We start from the raw sequence: 17,853 nt of genomic DNA, 5'->3' as shown, positions 1-17,853 counted from the left end.
CATGGTACTCATTGTATTCTCTCTGAGACTCTTTATTTGGAGTTTTACCAGGGTTCCGTTACATAGACATTGTAGATTAAATCACTAGACACTGGTGACTAACTCAGCATCTAGACTGTCTCCTTCTTGGAAGTCGGGGTCAAGACTCACAAATCTTTAATGACATGGCTGCTTCCTCTTTACATCCGCCTCATTTTCCAAGGGACGCCTCATTAGCATAAACGCTGGTCTGACTGCAAAGAAATTTATACCGAATAACAAAAAGTGGTCTTCTCATTGCCGTCACTTGGGAGAATCTGGGCCAGGAACTAAGAAGGCTAAATAGCCACTGCTTCTTAGGGGACATTCTCTAGGGCAGTATAAACCCTGGGACGGAGGCTAGAGAGTAAGGGCGGGGAACCCACGGCCTTGTGGGACAGAGGAAGCAAAGGAGTGAAGGTGAAAGAGGTAGAAGGATGAGAGAGAGGATGACAATTGGGGGCACAGCGGTCAATTTTGGCTGTCAACTTGACATATCCTAGTATCACTTGGGAAGAGACTTTCCATGAGAGACTGTCTGTGTTGTATCAGCTTATGGTCATGTCTGTGGGGGATTAAGTTATTGATGCGGAAAGACTCCGCCTTAAAGTGGGTGGCACCACCCCTTGAGTTGGAGTCCAGGACTGTATGAGAGTCAAGAAAGCTAGGTGGGCACCAGGCATGCATGCATGCATTTTTTCCTCTGCCCTCAGATGACTCAGCGGTTAAGAGCACAAGTTGCTTTTTCAGGGGAGCTGGGATCTAATCCATAAGCTACTCACGTGGTAGCTTATGACCACATGTAGCTCCAGTTCCAGAGGAAATGAAGTTCCCTTCCTGCCTCCATCACCATCAGCTAAGCGCATAATATCCTTATACACATTCAGGCAAGGCACTCATACAGATCAAAGAAAAGTAAATACGACATTTCTCTCTGCTCTTGCCTGGGGTGTGACTAGCTGCTTCAAGTTAATGTCTTGATTTCCTCTCAGTAATGGACTGTAACCTGGAACTGTGAACAGAAATAAACCCATCTCCCCTAAGGTGCTTTTCGCTGAGATACTTTATCACTACACGAGAAATAAATCCAGAGTAGGAGGCGACAAGAGGTGGCCCCAAAGGTTAAGCAGATGGCATGGAGTGTTGGCATTTAGAAACCTGCACCTCAACATTCAGCACTTTGTCTTGCCAAATGCCTCAAACTAACTGCAAATTAACCACAGAGCCATATCTCCAGTCCCAGAACTCACATTTTAAGCATCAGGTATCATGTTTTAGATCCAAAATGGCATCCTGGGTGCTGGGGAGATGGCTCAGTTGGTAGCATTTGCCTTTCAAGCAAGCATGTAGGATATAGAACCTGAGGTCAATACACAGAACACATGTTAAAAGGACATAACCAGGTGTCATGACTGGCTCTTGTAATCCAAGTACTGGGAACGTGGAGACAGGAAGATTCCTGGGGCTTGCTAGAAGGCTAGCCTAGCCTGTTTAGTGAACTCCAGGCCAGTGAAAGAGGCCCTGTTCCAAAAATCATCATTGAAGGTATTCCTGAGCAGTGGCAAGTGGTTATTCTCTGGCTCCCTCATGCACACATAGGAACAGGCTTCTGCATACCCATATGCATGCATTAGAAAGGGAGAGAGAGGAAACTATGGCCCAGCAGTTAAGAGCATCTGCTATTCTTCTAGAGGACCAGAGTCAGGTCCCTGCACCTATGCCCAGCGATCACAGCTGCTGTAACTCTAGCTCCAGGGGGGGCAGCGTTCTCTTGCTTTCACAAGCCTCTGTATGCACCCACACAGACACACATAAAGTGCACTGAATATTAGTTGAAGGTGTGTTACATTTGTCTATGCTGAGGAACGTTTGTTTAAGTATGCAAAGATGTGGGGCATTCTTTCATCTTGAATTTGTTTAACTCTGTGAAGCTGTGTTACTTTGTCTAAAACACCTGATGGTCTAATAAAGAGCAGAATGGTCAATAGGTAGACAGGAGAAAGAATAGGAGGGGCTGGTAGGCACAGAGAAGAAATAGGAGAAGAAAAGATTGAGGAGAAAAAAGGGAAAGAAGGAAGAACACCAGGGGCCAGGCACCCAGCTACACAGAAAGTCACGGAGTAAGAAGAAAGGTATGTAGAATAGAGGAAGATAAAAGTCTAGAGGCAAAAGGTAGACAGGGTAGTTTAAGTTAAGAAAAGCCAGCTAGAAACAAGTCAAACTAAGACCAGGCATTCATAAGTAAGAATAAGTCTCCGTGTATTTATTTGAGAGCTGGGTAGAGGGCCCTCAAAAGACCAAAGAGTTACAACAAAAAAAAACAAAAAAGCACCCAACTACAATGTACTTAATAAAAAATTTAAAAGTCTTTAAAAAAACATAAACATGGAATATTCTGGATTTCCCAGGAGGACCATTTCCCTTTACATTTCTTCTGTAAGGTCATGAGGACACAAACATCTAGTAGTTTTCAATTTTTCTATGATTTCATTAGGATATTTAAAAAGGGAAGTCCTGGCCAGCTGGTCATTTTGGTGTCACCTCTGCAAGTTTTACAGAACGATTTGGTCTCTGAACCAACTTTGTTAACACACTGACAGACAAGAGAGGCTACCAGGGTGTTGCTATGGGAACAGTTGTCTTAAAATCAGGAGTAGCAGCTCTCTGGAAGGGGCTGTGGTAGGGAGGGCAGGGAGGAGATTTACCTCTTAATTCTTCCTCATTGGGAGGGGGGAGCAGCTGCTCTTCTCTGCCAATTCAGAGCTAGGCGGACCTTACTGTGGCTCTCCAACAAGGATGATAGTATATGCGTGAGTTTTAGACAAAACAGATTTGGGTCCGAATTCCCGGTTCACCCCACTGCCTGGGACTCTGTTGCTGTGTTCATCACGAAGCAACCATCACAATCATATTTACCTTCAGCAGCTGGTGTGGCTCTTCGAGGGGACATCTGTAACTTGTCTAAGGCGGTATGAAAATCAGTAAGAATGAGACACTCCACAGAGCCACTGTACCAAGACGAGAGATTCTGCCAACCACAGTCTTGCTGGTTATTTCCGAAGCAACTTGGAGAAAGATCTCACATCCATTAGAACCTGTTAAGGGGCATGCACAGGACTGGGAAGCATGCCAGCCTCCAGGTGGCTCACTTTGAGTCAGATGCATCTAAGACTTCGCCACACCTGGTATAGCAATGTGGTTTGGACATCTCTGTGCTTGGCTGTTGTGAGTCAGTCCAAGTTGGACGTCCATTCTCTTTCTGATTTTGTGGGGGCATTTCCTTGTGGAGACACAGCAAATGCCTATCCGCCTCAGTTAGGCACTGATGACAAACCAAAGAAATGGTTCCACCCAATTCTAGGTGAGTGAGCTGATGAGTTCACTGGAGGTAGTTTTTGACATCTGGGGCACCAAAAATGCCACTCCAGTATGTCTGACATTTCACAAAAGCCACGTCCTTGGGGCTCCATGCACAGCTCGCAGGCAGCTCCACCAAAGAATCTTTCATACCAGCCCCCAGTAATTGCTTATATAACTCTAGAGGGAAATTTTGAAAATCTTGTAAGATGCAGGATCTTCCTGGGATGTGTAACTTTCCTTGATTTCTTGAACCTTATTAGATTCTTCTTCCCCACCCCCCAAAGGGAGTGTCTCAATTCAAAGGAAAGTGTTGTACAAACAGACCTCTTAGTTGAGATAAGAAGAAGCAGGTAGGAGTTAGCAATTGTCATGGTTTGGTTGTGAAAAATCTCCCGCAAGCTTATGTGTGGTTGGATTGCATTTACTCTTTGGCTCTTTGGAGGTCCTGCCACCCAGCTCCCAAATAAATCACACGGAATCTTACTCTTTTCTATGAATGCCCGGCCTTACCTTGGCTTGTTTCTAGCCAGCTTTTCCTAAATTATCCTGTCTAATTTTTACCTCTGGGCTTTTACCCTTCTATATACCTTTCTTTACATCTTACTCTGTGACTGGCTGTGTAGCTGGTTGGCCGCCCCTGGAATCCTCCTCTTTCTTTCTCCCCTTGATCCCTCTTTTCTCCTTCTATTATTTTCTCCGCCTGCCACCTATCGCTGCATGGCTATTGGTCACACAGCTTCACAGAGTTAAACAAATGCCACATAAAAGAACGCAACACATCTTCGCGCCATTGAACAAACGTTCCACAGCATAAAGAAATGTAACACATCTTCAACGAATACTCCACAACACTTACGTGTCTGGGCACTTGGTTCCAGCTACCGGCTCTATTCTGAGAGGCTGGGAAACGGTGAGATCTGGCTGGTTTATTATTAGGCCACCGGGAGCAGGCCTTGAAGGACATCTCATCTTTGGTTCCGGTCTTGTTCTCTGCTTCCTAGTTGACTCCAGTGAGAAACTAGCACAAATTTCCCTCCACTATGGGCTGACCAATGGCAGCCACCATGCTGTCCCTCCACAGTGGACCGTACAATAGGAGACTGTGCACCAAAATAATCCTTCTCTTTATTATACTGCTTCAGTCAGTCATTTTGACATAGCAGTGTGAAAAGTCGCTAACACAGCAACGTGCACAGTACCAGCTGTCTATGTCTGTCCCAATCCAGTCATGCTGGGCAGCCTCTGTCTTCTCACTTAGATTTTACAGTGACCTGTGAGGGGAGGAGGAAGGCAGAAGGAGCCGTGCCTGGGGGTAGCTGCCATGAAGACTGTGAGAATGCTCAGATGACCGACACGTCTCCAGGAACTCTCCCCGGAGTTTAATGCTCACATCACATGTAAATGGTATTAAGAGGGTGGAAAACTGGTGGATCCCTGGGAAGTGATTATGTTTGGATGAGGGTGTTAGGGTGGGGCTGCCGAGACTGAACCCCAGTGGCTCTGTAAGAAGAAGGCCAGAAGGTCACACAGGTACTTGATGACTCCTGGGAACCGTCTCAGGATTGCTCCATCAGAAAGTCCTCCCTGGACGTTAAGTGATGTCAGTGCTGAGCCCCTGAATGTCCAAAGCTGGGAAAAATCAACCTCTTTAGAAAGTTAACTGTCTTGGGTATTTCTTGACAGCAACAGAAAGCTGATTGTTACAAACTGTATGTAGAAGCCCTATTGTGAAGGAAAGGGGATTCACTTAGTTGGGGAGCCAAATCTACCACATAGGACTGAGAAAGTGGTTAAATCTGGATGAGAAGTGGAGGTATTGATCAGAAGGGAGTTTGGATAGGGGACAGGTAAGAGCAGGAGGATGGAGGAGGTGTAAAGGATGGAGAAGGTGGCTTTGGGGTCACTCTGCCATTGACGGACACGTCTTCTGTGTAGGCTGAGGTGCCACCGTTGCCTGAGATACCTGGCTTTAGCTCGGCCCTTAAGATGAGCTCAATTAGAGCCAAGTGTGGTGTCACACACTTGCAACTCCAGCACTAGGGGAGTGGAAACAGCAGAATACTAGTTCAAGGTCAGCCTGGGTCGCACAGTGAGACCCTTTCAAAACAGAAACAAAAGGAGAAAAGCAAGGGCTGGAAATGCAGTTCAGTGGCAGAGCCGCCGCAAGGTTCTGGGTTTGATTGCCCACGGCCAAGTGATTAATTAAAACATTGAAAAGTGGCAGATAAAGTCGCCACTAGCAGACTCCACATTCTTCCAAGACTCTTAAGGGGACGTTGTCCATAAAGTTACTCAGATGCCTCTCTGTCATGTTGACTGCAGAAGACATAGGACTCACCGGCCATGTTACCCACACTGAACACACACAGGCTGTGAGCTGTTAAGAGTTTGCTCTATGATTAGCTTTACATACGCTTTGATGTTTCTATTCAGGGTGGTCTCTCTTACCTACCCTAACTGTTGGTGTTGTGATTATTACTGTTGTTGTTATTATTTTGCGTGGCAACCTAGATTGAACCCAGGGGCTTCCCGTGCACTTGGGAAGTATTCTACCACTGAGCTACAACTCCAACCATTTACATTCTGACCTAGTTATCTTCTGATTGCTGTGTCAATAATGCCAAGTGCAAAAGCAACTTAAGATAGAATCCTACTTGGATTTGTGGTTCCTGGGGGATGCAGTGTCACCAGGGTGCAACAGGCAGAGAAGGTATAGTGGCAGGAGCAGAGGCCGCTGGTCACATCGTGTCTGTCCTTAGGAAGAAGGAGCAATGAATGCATGGCTCTGCTCAGCTCCGATTCTTCAGTTCTACAGTCCAGGATCCCAAGCAGGGAATGGTGGAATGGTGTCTCCAGCCACGGGATGGGTCTTCCATCAACATAATTGAGACAATCCCCTCAGAGAAGCCCAGAGGCTCTTCTCTCAAGATGGCCCTAGATTCTGTCAAGCTGACGATCAGCATAAACCATCACATGTGTGCTTTTAGCAATGAGTCACGGTGGTCCACGTCCACAGTCCTAGCCCTTGAGAGGATGTGTGTGTCATTTACTTCCCCCCACCCTACTGTGCCAAAATACCAGACTGAAGCAGCTGAGTTATGGAGGTTTACAGGTTAACAAGAGATGCAGACCATCATGGCAGGGCAAGTCGTGTGCCAGAAGAACGAGGCAGCTCACCACTTTGCCTCCACAGGAAGCAAAGAGCAGATAGGACATAGGACTAGTCTATAGAACTCCAAGTTCATTCACTCCTTCCTCCTGTCATCTCCAAACCCTATAGGTTCCACACCCTTCCCAAAAAGCTGGAGACCAAATATTTAAACACACGAGCCTATGAGAGGCATTTCGTATCAACGCTGAGGCTGGGCGACTGTGACTTCAAGGCCAAGTGGAAACTGTTAAACACAGTGCAGGCTCAGCTCTAATCCCACTGTCATTCTCACGTTGGAACATATGTCCTCCATCAGAGTCAACAACGGAATGGGAGCTAGTCCTTGACCTCGCCTCCCAGTGCTCTGAGAACATTGGGGTCCAGATGCTCAGGCTCGAGAGGATTGAGAGTAGGCGTTCCCTTCTGTAACATGCCTGCATTTGGGACTAATTACCTAGAGGTCCTGCATACACGCAGACTCTCTGCCGAACCACAAAGGAATCAAGAAGTCGCGACTGAGCAATGGTGCATTAATTTTCTCATCACTGAGGCTGGGGGACATGGCTCTGTTAGTAGAGTGTTTGCTTAGCATGTAGGAAGCTCTGGGTTCTGTGCTAAGTACTGTACCAAACAGACACAGGGAAGCACTTCCGTAATCTCAGCACTTGGGTGGCAGAGGGAGGAGCATCCGAAGGCCATTCTCAGCAACACAGAGAGTTTAAAGCCACCCTGGAAAACACGAGACACTATTCAAAATGAATGGGAATAAATAAGGAATCAGAAAAAAAGGTTTTTTTTTTTTTAAAAAAGTAGTCCTCTTCTTGTTGTTGTGACTACATACATGACAGAAATGACTTAAAAGAGAAAGGTTCATTTTGACTCAAGATCCAGAGTGTTCAGTCCAATACAGAGAGAAGCATGAATTGTATTAATGGCTTTCAGCAGTGGAAACTTCTGGTAGCTGGTCATATCATGGCAGTAGACAGGAAGAAGAGAGATCAGCCAGAAGTGGCGCTTGTGTGTCTATGGACTTCAAAAAAGAGAGGGGTACCCCTCTCTGCTAGCCAGTCCCTCACCTTTACATGTTTCACAACTATCCTCTGGGAACACAGTTTTCCAACATTTGATGCTGTGAGGGACACTGAACATCCATCCATTCTTCCTGTCTCAGCCTCTCTCAAGTTCTACGTTTCCAGGCATGGACCGTAATTCCAGGCAAATGAATCCTTTAGCATGTCAGTGTTCACTTTAAACTTGTGTGCGTACATGTGTGCATTTGCGAGTGTTTGTGTGGTGTGGGTGCACAGGCTGGAGGTCAAACCCAGGTCTCTCTATGTCTCTACCTTGGTTTTGGAGACAGTTTCTCCCTGGCCTCAAACTCCTCAGTTCATTCAGGCTGGGTGTCCAAAGAGCCCGGAGATGCTCTGCCTCCCTAGTGTTGCAATTATAATATTTGTTCCTGCTTTTGTTTGTTTAGTTTAAACATGGGTTATGAAGATTAATTTCAGTTCCTCATGCTTGCAAGGCATCCAAGTTATCACCCCGGGTCTAATGTAAACATTTGCCTGAGACAGATGACTGTATGGATGTATGTGCATGTTCTTGTGTATGGGCGTGGGCATGCGTGTGCCACAGCATGTGTATAGAGGGGAGAGGATAGCAGTAAGTTGTCAGTCCTTGCCCTCCCATCTTGTTCAAGACAGGGTCTCTTGATGCTTGCTGCTATGTAAGTCAGGCTAACTGGTCCATGAGTTTCCAGGGATTCTCCCGTCTCAGCTTCCCATCTACTGGTAGGGGATACTGGGATAGCAGAGGCTTGCCCAAATGTGTTCTGTGGATCAAATTCAAGTTCTCATGCTTGCGCAGCAATGACTTTATTAACTGAGCTAACCCTTCAGCCTCAATACCTTTCCTTAGTATAATTTTACATAGGGGTAGTGGCTTAGAACCTGTGAGATAGCAGAATAATGTTTTTTTTTTTACTACTTCTAAATAAGGAAATCACTTAGTCTACTGTTAATTCATATATATATGAGTATATATATATATGAATTAAATGATATATATGAATATATATATGAATTAAATGATAATTATTTAACATCTACACCCCTGGAAGTACTAAAGATGGCTTCCATTCATTGTCTTTACGTTTTGGTAGATAGATGTCATACTACACTTTTGCTGTTAGAGCTTTGGTACCAAAGAAAAAGAAAAGCAAGCTAACTCATTCTCGGAGGCAGAGGATGAGGTCACTAAATGATTGCAGTGTCTAGAGACCCAGACAGGGATGATCAAAGGAGTGCCTAGAAAATGGTACAAAGATCACAGTTTCTCTGGGTTTCCCTGGCGGTGGCTGTGGTTGTCCATAGGGTTGAATACGGACAAACTGGAAGGGACAGCAGCCGCTGTTGTTCCTAGTAGTGGGAGGGCTGTTGTCCGTAGTCCCTGGAAGTCTCATATTGTTCCTACACATTTGTGTGTGGTCCCCGCCTGGTCACTTTTGTATTGTCCTACCTGGTCTGAGTTCTCATTTCCGGACTGGCTGTGGCCGGCTGATACCTCATGGAAGGAATTCGGTAGTTGCTCAGTGCTCAATAAATGTCAGCTGTTTTTATTATCAGGATAACTGGTGCCATTCTTCTGCAAAGTTATAGTCCTGAAATCTATGTTTCTTAGAGACCGAGCACAGAAGACTTTCAGGGAAAGGGAGGCAGTACCACACTGGATTAAATCTTAAGGAGAGAGAGAGAGAGAGAGAGAGAGAGAGAGAGAGAGAGAGAGAGAGAGAGAGAGATTATGTGAGTTTTTAGGTGCATGTGTATGTGCGTGTGCGTGTGTGTGTGTGTGTGTGTATGTGTGTGCATGCGCGCGCGCACGCCCATGAGCATGGAGGCTGGAGGTCAACTGTGTAGATGTCCTCTTTATTTGAATGTTCTCTCTCTCTCTCTCTCTCTCTCTCTCTCTCTCTCTCTCTCTCTCTCTGTGTGTATGTGTGTGTGTAGGTGCACGTGCATATGTTGTGTGCATGTGGAAGCCGGAGGTTGATGTTGAGGGCTCTCTATAATGCTTTACCTTGCTTTTTGAGCCTAGTCTCTCACTGAACCTGGAGCATGTCAGTTTGACTAGACTGGTTGGCGGTGCTCTCAGGATCTGCCTGTCTTTATCCCTTGTTGTTCTAGGGTTCCGGGTGTGTACCACGCCTGGCTTTTTCTGTGGATCCTGAACATCCAAACCCAGGTCATTGTGCTAACACAGCAAGCACTTTAGAGTAAGCAGGCTCCAGAACCTCTTCACCTTCATGTTTGAAACAGTCTATCACCAACTTAGGGGTTCACTGATTCATCTAGGCTTGTCTGGTCAGCAAGCCCCGGGAATCCACCTGTCTCCATCTCCCCAATGCTGGATTACAAATGTGCACCACAACCCCTGGATTTTTACGTGGGTTCTGGGGATGGAACTCAGGTCCTCATTCCTACACAGAAAGTCCTTTACCAACCGAGCTTTTTCTGCAGCCTCTAACTTAAACTTTTAAACTTAGCATTCTTTTGAAATCTCTTTACAGAGTTCATGACAAGACAACTCCCCTCGGAAGAACTATGGTTTCTGCCTTCCTGGATCTAGTACCAGCAGATCCTAGGTGGGAATGAACCAGGCACCCGCTAGGCCACATCGCTCTAGGGACCAGGCGGAGCTTCTGCTGCTCTGAGTTCCTAAGCAGAACCAAATGTGGACTCCTCTTACCAAACCCCCTCAGAACAGAGAGCATGCAGAATGCTGCAAGGGAATGGGGAACTTTTGCCTAGATAGACACCCCCTCCCACGTTTCCCTTTGCAGAGGGCTGCTGACGTGTCTGGAATCGCAGTCACTCACAAATATACCGGGACTGTGATATGCAAACCCCAGAATGCTTATGCTTTGAAATGTCAGACCTTTGAGTCTAAAAGCAGACTTCAAAGGGGCTCAGGAACCTGGCAATTAACCAGTGCTCCCTGCTCGGAATGAAAGCGGGTGGGTTCGCTGTGATACACAGATGGCATGGGTGGTCGCGGTCACTGTCACAACAGTGTGCAAGCACCATTTTGTCTGGTCCCCACCCGCTTTTGTAACTCATTGTTTGCCATTATTGTTTAGAAGTTATTCCACAGCACTTTGGCGATCCTTCAAATCATTTCAATTCTTTCCTTTGTTCTTGAAATTTTCATGCATATATGTGATAAAATACGATCATACCGACCCCATCCCCCCTCCTATTCCTGTATACACCTGACGTGTCCCTCCTCCCAACTTCATGTCTTTTTCTTTTTTTTTTTTGATAACCTGATAAAGTCCAGTGAGTGCTCTTCATATGTGAATAGGTGTAAATGGGTCACCAGCTAGAGCATGGATCTCCTATCTGTGACCAAATCCTCTGAAAAGAAGACCGTTCCCTTCCTTCCCCAGCAGCTCTCAATTGCCAATAGCCTCTCAGTAAGGGGTGGGGTCTAGAGACCATTTACCCCGTCCACGCTGTAAGTTTTGCTGGCTTGATCTTGTGCAGGTACCCACAGCCGCTCGGCACGCATGAGCGTAGCAGACGCAACACGTCTACAAAGCAACAGGTCACATCTCTCCTCCCCATCCTCTGGCTCTCACTGGTTTCTCACCTCCTCTTCCCTGGACTTCTCTAGGGGAGAGCTAAATCAGAGTTTTCTTCTGCTCTGCATGTGCACGTGTGTTTGTGTGCAAACACACGCGTGTGGAGGCCGGAAGACACTTTGGCTGCCGTTCCTCAGACCCATCCACGTCGTTGTATTTTGAAAGAGCTTCTTCTCCACGGCCCAGAGCTCACCCATTTGGCTAGGCTGGCGAAACCAATGACCAACTTTTCCCCAGCATTTGGATAACAAGCACATGCCAGAAACTATCCTAGCTTTTTAATTAATTAATTAACATGGTTGTGGGGATCTAATTCAGGATATTGTACTTGAAAGGCAAGCACTCTTCAATCTGAACCATTTCTCCCACCTGCAGATCATTGTGTGTGTGTGTGTGTGTGTGTGTGTGTGTGTGTGTGTGTGTGTGTGTGATTATATTCAGAATAGTATCAACTGTGGTTTTGGCCATAGCAAGGTCGAGATCTTGTTGCCATCCAGTCATCCTCCCATGGCCCCGAAGGAGTCTCTGCCCTCGGTCCTTTCTTTTGTATCTGGGTTCACTCATTTCATTGAACTCCTGTCCTGATTTGGCTCCTTATTCTCATTTATTTCAATGCTTCATATCAGACATTAAGGGCATGTTTGTCCATTTTTTATTGATATGATGACATTCCCTAGGCTTTGTATTTTTTAAAGAAAAGACATTTGTTTCAGCTATAACTTTAACTATTCAGAGTCCTTTAAGTATGACTCTAAGATCTGGAATTTAGCATTGGCTGTCTATATCATTCCATGACAGGTATCATGATAGAAGTGTGTGTGTGTGTGTGTGTGTGTGTGTGTGTGTGTGTGTGTGCGCGCGCGCACACATGCGCTTTGGGGCAGGGGAGAAAGTCGTGGTCATTCTGAAAGCCAAGAGAGGAGGTGTCAGTCTTGATTTTCTGTGAGAACAGGTATGTATACATATGTCTGTGTAGGTGTATTTGCACACACAGCCTATGAGACAAGTTCTTGTGTTGTTCACCAGGCAAATCAATCCTATTTTATTATTATTATTTTGTTAATTTGGTGTGTATGTATGATGTCTGCATGTTCTTGTATCTCCATTTCCCAGACTTTTTTTTCTTAATATGGGTCTTAGGGATTGAATTTAGGTCCTAGAATGTACAGGGCAAATACTTGACCATGAGCTACGACTCCCGCCCAGGTATTGATCTTCTGTAACAGCCCTCTGTGAGAACAAACTGGGGTCCTTCAAGAACTAGATTAACTTCCTATATTAATTCCCCCCAGTGGTCTTTCACTAGGTGCCACCTCCTGACCCATTAAGGGTCAAAGTTCCAACATCTGATGCTCTGTCAGACACTCAAGCTGCAGCCAAACCATCGCAGAGTGTGTACAGACAGAAAGAAACCTCCATTGCTAGCCTCAGAGGACTAATCACATGGGGATCAGCCAACCAGAAGGCTTAGATGTGCAGGACCATTGATGAAAAGAGAGCGGCTGGGGATGCAAGGCTCACAGCAGGATAGGATGAGGGGTTGAGAAGAAAACACTGGGGTACTTTCCTTCTGGGAAAGTAGCCATTACTGACTTAAACTCAACTATCATTTAAGGCAATTGAACTTCTGTTTTCTTCCACACGTGATGCTCAGAAAGATTTGAATACCCCACATGGGTCTGGAGAGTTGCTCTAGCGGAGGACCCAAGTTCCGTTTCCAGCACCCATGTCAGGTAGCTGACAACTCCCTATAACCCCAGCTCCGGGGATCCAACATCCTCTTCTGGCTTCCAAGGACACCTGCACTCACATATACATAACACAGAAGAAAAATAAAACAAGTCCTTGAGAAATAAAATACCACAAGCAACACGATTCTGTCATTCTGGCTGGGTGGGAAGGACATTAGATTTTTGGATATCAGAACCCTTTGGTATGGGTTCATTATTTCACTAGTGACTTTTATCAACTCTTATTGTCTCAGAGCCTTCTATTTTTCTTGCTGTTAAATGCTGTTTAAGTTGGGTAGGATGCCATGCATGTTGACGTTGTATTTGGCAAGCATCGTCTTAAACAACTAGTATTTTCTCTCACCTGTGGCTCTTAGACTATATAGATTCATAAAATCAGATTTGTATAGACACCATGAAAGTAAAAGTGAAATGCTCTAAGAAGTAAACTGGGCTGAGGGTGGAGGTAAAGAGGAGGAGCGAGGGGTAAGGGAAATGTGCTCAATGTACAATATAGTGACGTAGAAATCCAGTGTAATAAAATGATAAAGAGAAAATCCCTGTCTTGTGATCAGTTAGGCCCATCTATACCTCCATATTATGTAGTTCTTTTCTTCCATCCTTCTTTTCAACCTGGGGTACCAGAGACAGACTCCAAAACAGTACTCTATCACTGAGCTGTTCATAGTAGAGGTTGTTTATATTTTCAAGTGATGGATACATGGTATGATGTCTACTGTTTGGCAGGGGAGGGTCCTTTTGGATAGTTTTTGGTAGTTAAAGGTCCATCCCTCCATATTCTGAAATACTGCAAATTACTGGAAGCACAGAGGGAGGCGAGCCTCCCCTATTCCTTGCTCCCCAGGGCGTAGAAACCATGACGTGGGGGACTGTGCATGCTGTCCACTTAGAACATAACCAGAAAGTGTCTGACCGGCAGCACTAGCCACGTTGTACATTTGCACCCTCCTGCTGCACCCAGAAGAACTAAGGTTCGAAGGAAGATTTGCCTTGTACAGGTCGCATCTGTCAGGTCTGTCTGCACTGTGTCACAGGGTAGGAAGTGGCTGGCTTAGATGGGTTTGCCTCTGCAATGCAGCAGGGCGTGAGAGAGGTCTGCAGCCAGCCCATGAGTCAAGTGTATGCAGATGGCTTGCCCTCTGCCTGTCTGTAGACTCCCACCAAGGATGAGGATTTTCTTGGGTGTGCATATGTGAAGAATGTGTGCTGTGTGTATGTGTGGTGTGTGTGTGTGCATATGCTTGTGATCCCTGTGAGAGTCTGTCTAAACAAACAAACAAACAAACAAACAACAGGGACCAAGGAGATGGCTCAGTATCTGAGTGCTCACTATGCAGTCCTTGAGAACTGGAGTTCAGATCCCCAGAAACTCATGCAAATGCCCAGTGGCCATGGCGACCCACCTGTAATTCCAGCTTCAGAAGGCCAGGGGCTAGGGATCCACAGATCAAGCTGGATAGGGGGACTAGCCATACCAGTGAGCTCTGGGTTTGACTGAGAGACCCGACTTCATTGTAAAAGTTGTAAGAGTGACTGAGGATGCTTCCTGACATCAATTTCAGGTCTACACACACACACACACACACACACACACACACACACACACACACTATACACTTACCCCTCCACTATACATACTTACATATATCATATCACACACACTCACACATACACACCCCCCTACACACTGCAACGCTCACATACTTACCGCATACATTCACACATACACACACATGCACAGCCCACATACATGCACACACACACACACCTGTGCATCTATGCACATGCAAGATACATACGCATACATACATGCACAACATATACGCAAAACCCCACTGACACCTCAGGTTGACCTTTGGTCTATACACACACACCAGATGCATGTGTGTGCACCCATGTGCCCATTGGTATAAACATGCACACACATGTAAATGCATATGCCCAAGAATCCAATATTGGGTAGAACTGGTAGGGTGCTGGTGGACCTTCAAACTCCATTAATGACTGAGACCTGTTTGGAGGATTACAGCCTCAGCTCAAATAGGGACAGCTCTCTCTCTCTCTCTCTCTCTCTCTCTCTCTCTCTCTCTCTCTCTCTCTCTCTCTCTCCTAGGGCCTTGCACATGCTAGGCAAGTGCTTAACTGCCAGGCTACACCCCAGGTTCTTAGTTGTATCCTGCAGTGGAACATCAAGCTCTTTCCTGAAAGGTATTTTTATTATGTTACATGTTATACAGTATATGTGTGATATGTGTTGTACAAATGTGTGTCTTGTGTGGTGTATATGTGTATGTATGTATTATGTAAGTGTGTGGTGTGTATGTGTGTGTGGTATATGTTCTTTGTGCTTGTGTATAATTTGTGTATGTTGTGTGTATATGTGATACATCTTGTGTGATATGGTGCATGCATGTACATATTCATGTGTACGTATGTGTATATTGTGATATGGTGTGTATATGTGTGTGTATGTGTCCTTACATGTGGTATGCATGTAGCAGTCAGAGGTAAACTCTCAGGCGTCAGCTTTTTCTTTGAACATGTGGGTCCTAGGGGTCAAACTCAGGTTATCGGGTTTGGCGCCTGTACCTGCTGAGCCATCCCATCAGCCCTGTCAAGTTCTCTCCAGAAAGGAGCTGAGTGGCATTCTTGTCTACCAGCTGCCACGTTATTCGATGAACTGCCAGGGCAGCACCTTCTCCAACATCTCAATTGGAGTCGAATGCTCCCTTCACGAGCCTTTTCATCCCAGGAAAGCTTCAGCAAAGCACGGGGATAAAGAGTGTGCTTCCTGGAGCTCCAGATGCCCTTGCTTCAGATGCCCTTCCCCCCTCATCCGAACATCCCATCAGGGTTGACCTCCCTGGTCCTTCACATTTGTCTCGACTATCCTTGGAGCAAACCAACCATAATCTTGGGGAGCTCAGCTGAGACCCCTTATAGATGATCATCGCGGCTTGACTTCTTGGACTGGTTACGCCTTCCCGCTCCGAGTATCTGAATGCTTATTGCACCACCACTTATTGCACACAACTCTGCTTAATTGCATGTGGCCTGGATGAAAGGGCTGGAGGAGAAGTGGGGGGGGCTCCCCCTATGCAGTACAGGGCTAGGATATCCTACAGGATATCGTTGCTGGGTAATTAGACACCCCCACCTGTGTAAGTAACCCCTTATTCATGCTCTTGTAAGGAAGCCCAATAAAGTCATTGATTCCCTATTGTGAATCTCGGTGGAATCAGTTGGTCCTCCATTTGTCTTGGGGACCTTGGCTGAAGAGGTAGACATTATTTATCTGTCCCCCATGGAAAGAAATTTTCAGGACACTACTGCACATTGGCCAATCAGAGTCTCAGGGTTGAGATCTGGGAGAACTCTGGATGCAGGGGAAGGGAGTGGGAGTTCCTGAGCGGCTGGCTGGGAGGAGCTAGAGCTTCAGGGAGAGGCTGAGTGGGCTGCATTCACTCCCCCAGGAAAAGGCCCTCCCAACCCGCCCTCCCAACCTCCTTCCTGGGCTCCATTCCAGGACCAGCAGGCGACAGCGGCGCCCCCACATGCTGGTTCCTGACTCGCCATTTGGGTTTTCGGAAATTCGATTTTGGAAAACACATCTTGCTTTTATTCCTTTGGGCTGGTGCCTTTGACGATGGCGTTCAGAAAGGGGCTGTGTGGGCTCCAGACCAGAAGGCAGCATCCTTGAGCAGAAAGGAGTCAGCTTATCCACAGCAGCTGATTTGACGCCATGGGGTGGTCTGTGAATGCCCAGGCTCTGTTCTGCTCCTGTCCTTACAGTTGGTGGCATCATCGCTGAATCACCAATCCTTGTATGTCTGCTAGTCCTCTCGTTCCTGCCTCAGGGGAACCACACACTTTCCCCTGGTGTGTGTGTGTGTGTGTGTGTGTGTGTGTGTGTGTGTCCCCGTGTGTATGGTGCTTACACAAGCATGCCACAATGCCATGGTGCGTCGTGGAGGTCAGAGGACAATTTGCTGGAATTGGTTCTCTCCTACTATGTGGACTCTGGCAATTGAACTCTGGTCATCAGGTTTGGTGGCCAACATCTTTACCCACTGATCCATCTCCTGCCCACTCCACCCCCCCCCCACTTGTTGTTCTTTTTGAGACAAAGACACACCTGGAACTTACCAGCTAGGCTAAGCTGACCAGCAAGCCCCAGGAATCTGCTCATCTCTGTTTTCCACACCTGACATTTTTGTAAGGTTTTTGGTGTTCAAACTCAGAGCAAGCGCTTTATGGGCTGAGCTGCCACCTAGCCCCAGATGAATGACTTGTTTGGGGCTCTCTGCTGCAGAATAAACTCTCCACTTCTCAGGGAAGGATCTGAGAGGGAATCCTTTGTCTATCACAGTCAAGCAATACTTGCCCTAGTAGTCAGCCAGAGCTGAGGTTTGAATGTGCCCTACGGTCTCGGACTCACGTTTAAAATGCTTGGCCCAAGTCTGGTAGGGCCGTTTGGGAAGCATGTGGCACTTTTGGAAATGGAACTGAGGTGGAGGAAGTGAGTCACCCTGCTGGCCCCTGCACTCACACCACATGCACAGACACAGATGTACAAATAGGACTTAGTACAAATTTCAACTAGTGGATGGTAGTGGACAGATGGCTTAGCAGCTACAAACACATGCTGGTCTTGCAGAGGACCAGAGTTCAGTTCCTGGCTCCTTTGTATGGCAGCTAGCTTGCAAGTGCTTGAAGGGGATCCCAGGAAGATCTACTCCTTGGGGATCGAGCATCCTCTTCTGGCCTTCTTGGGTACTGTACACACACACATACACACACACGCATGCACACACACACACACACACACACACACACACACACACACTAAAATACATCTTTAACAGCTACCCCAGGATATTTGGTTGTTTTTCTGCCCATTTCAAAGATTTTTTATCAGTCCATCTAGGCAATAT

This window comes from Microtus ochrogaster, chromosome 2 (assembly GCF_000317375.1).
Source record: "Microtus ochrogaster isolate Prairie Vole_2 chromosome 2, MicOch1.0, whole genome shotgun sequence".
Classification (NCBI taxonomy): Eukaryota; Metazoa; Chordata; class Mammalia; order Rodentia; family Cricetidae; genus Microtus; species Microtus ochrogaster.
Note: the sequence above shows the minus strand (reverse complement) of the source record.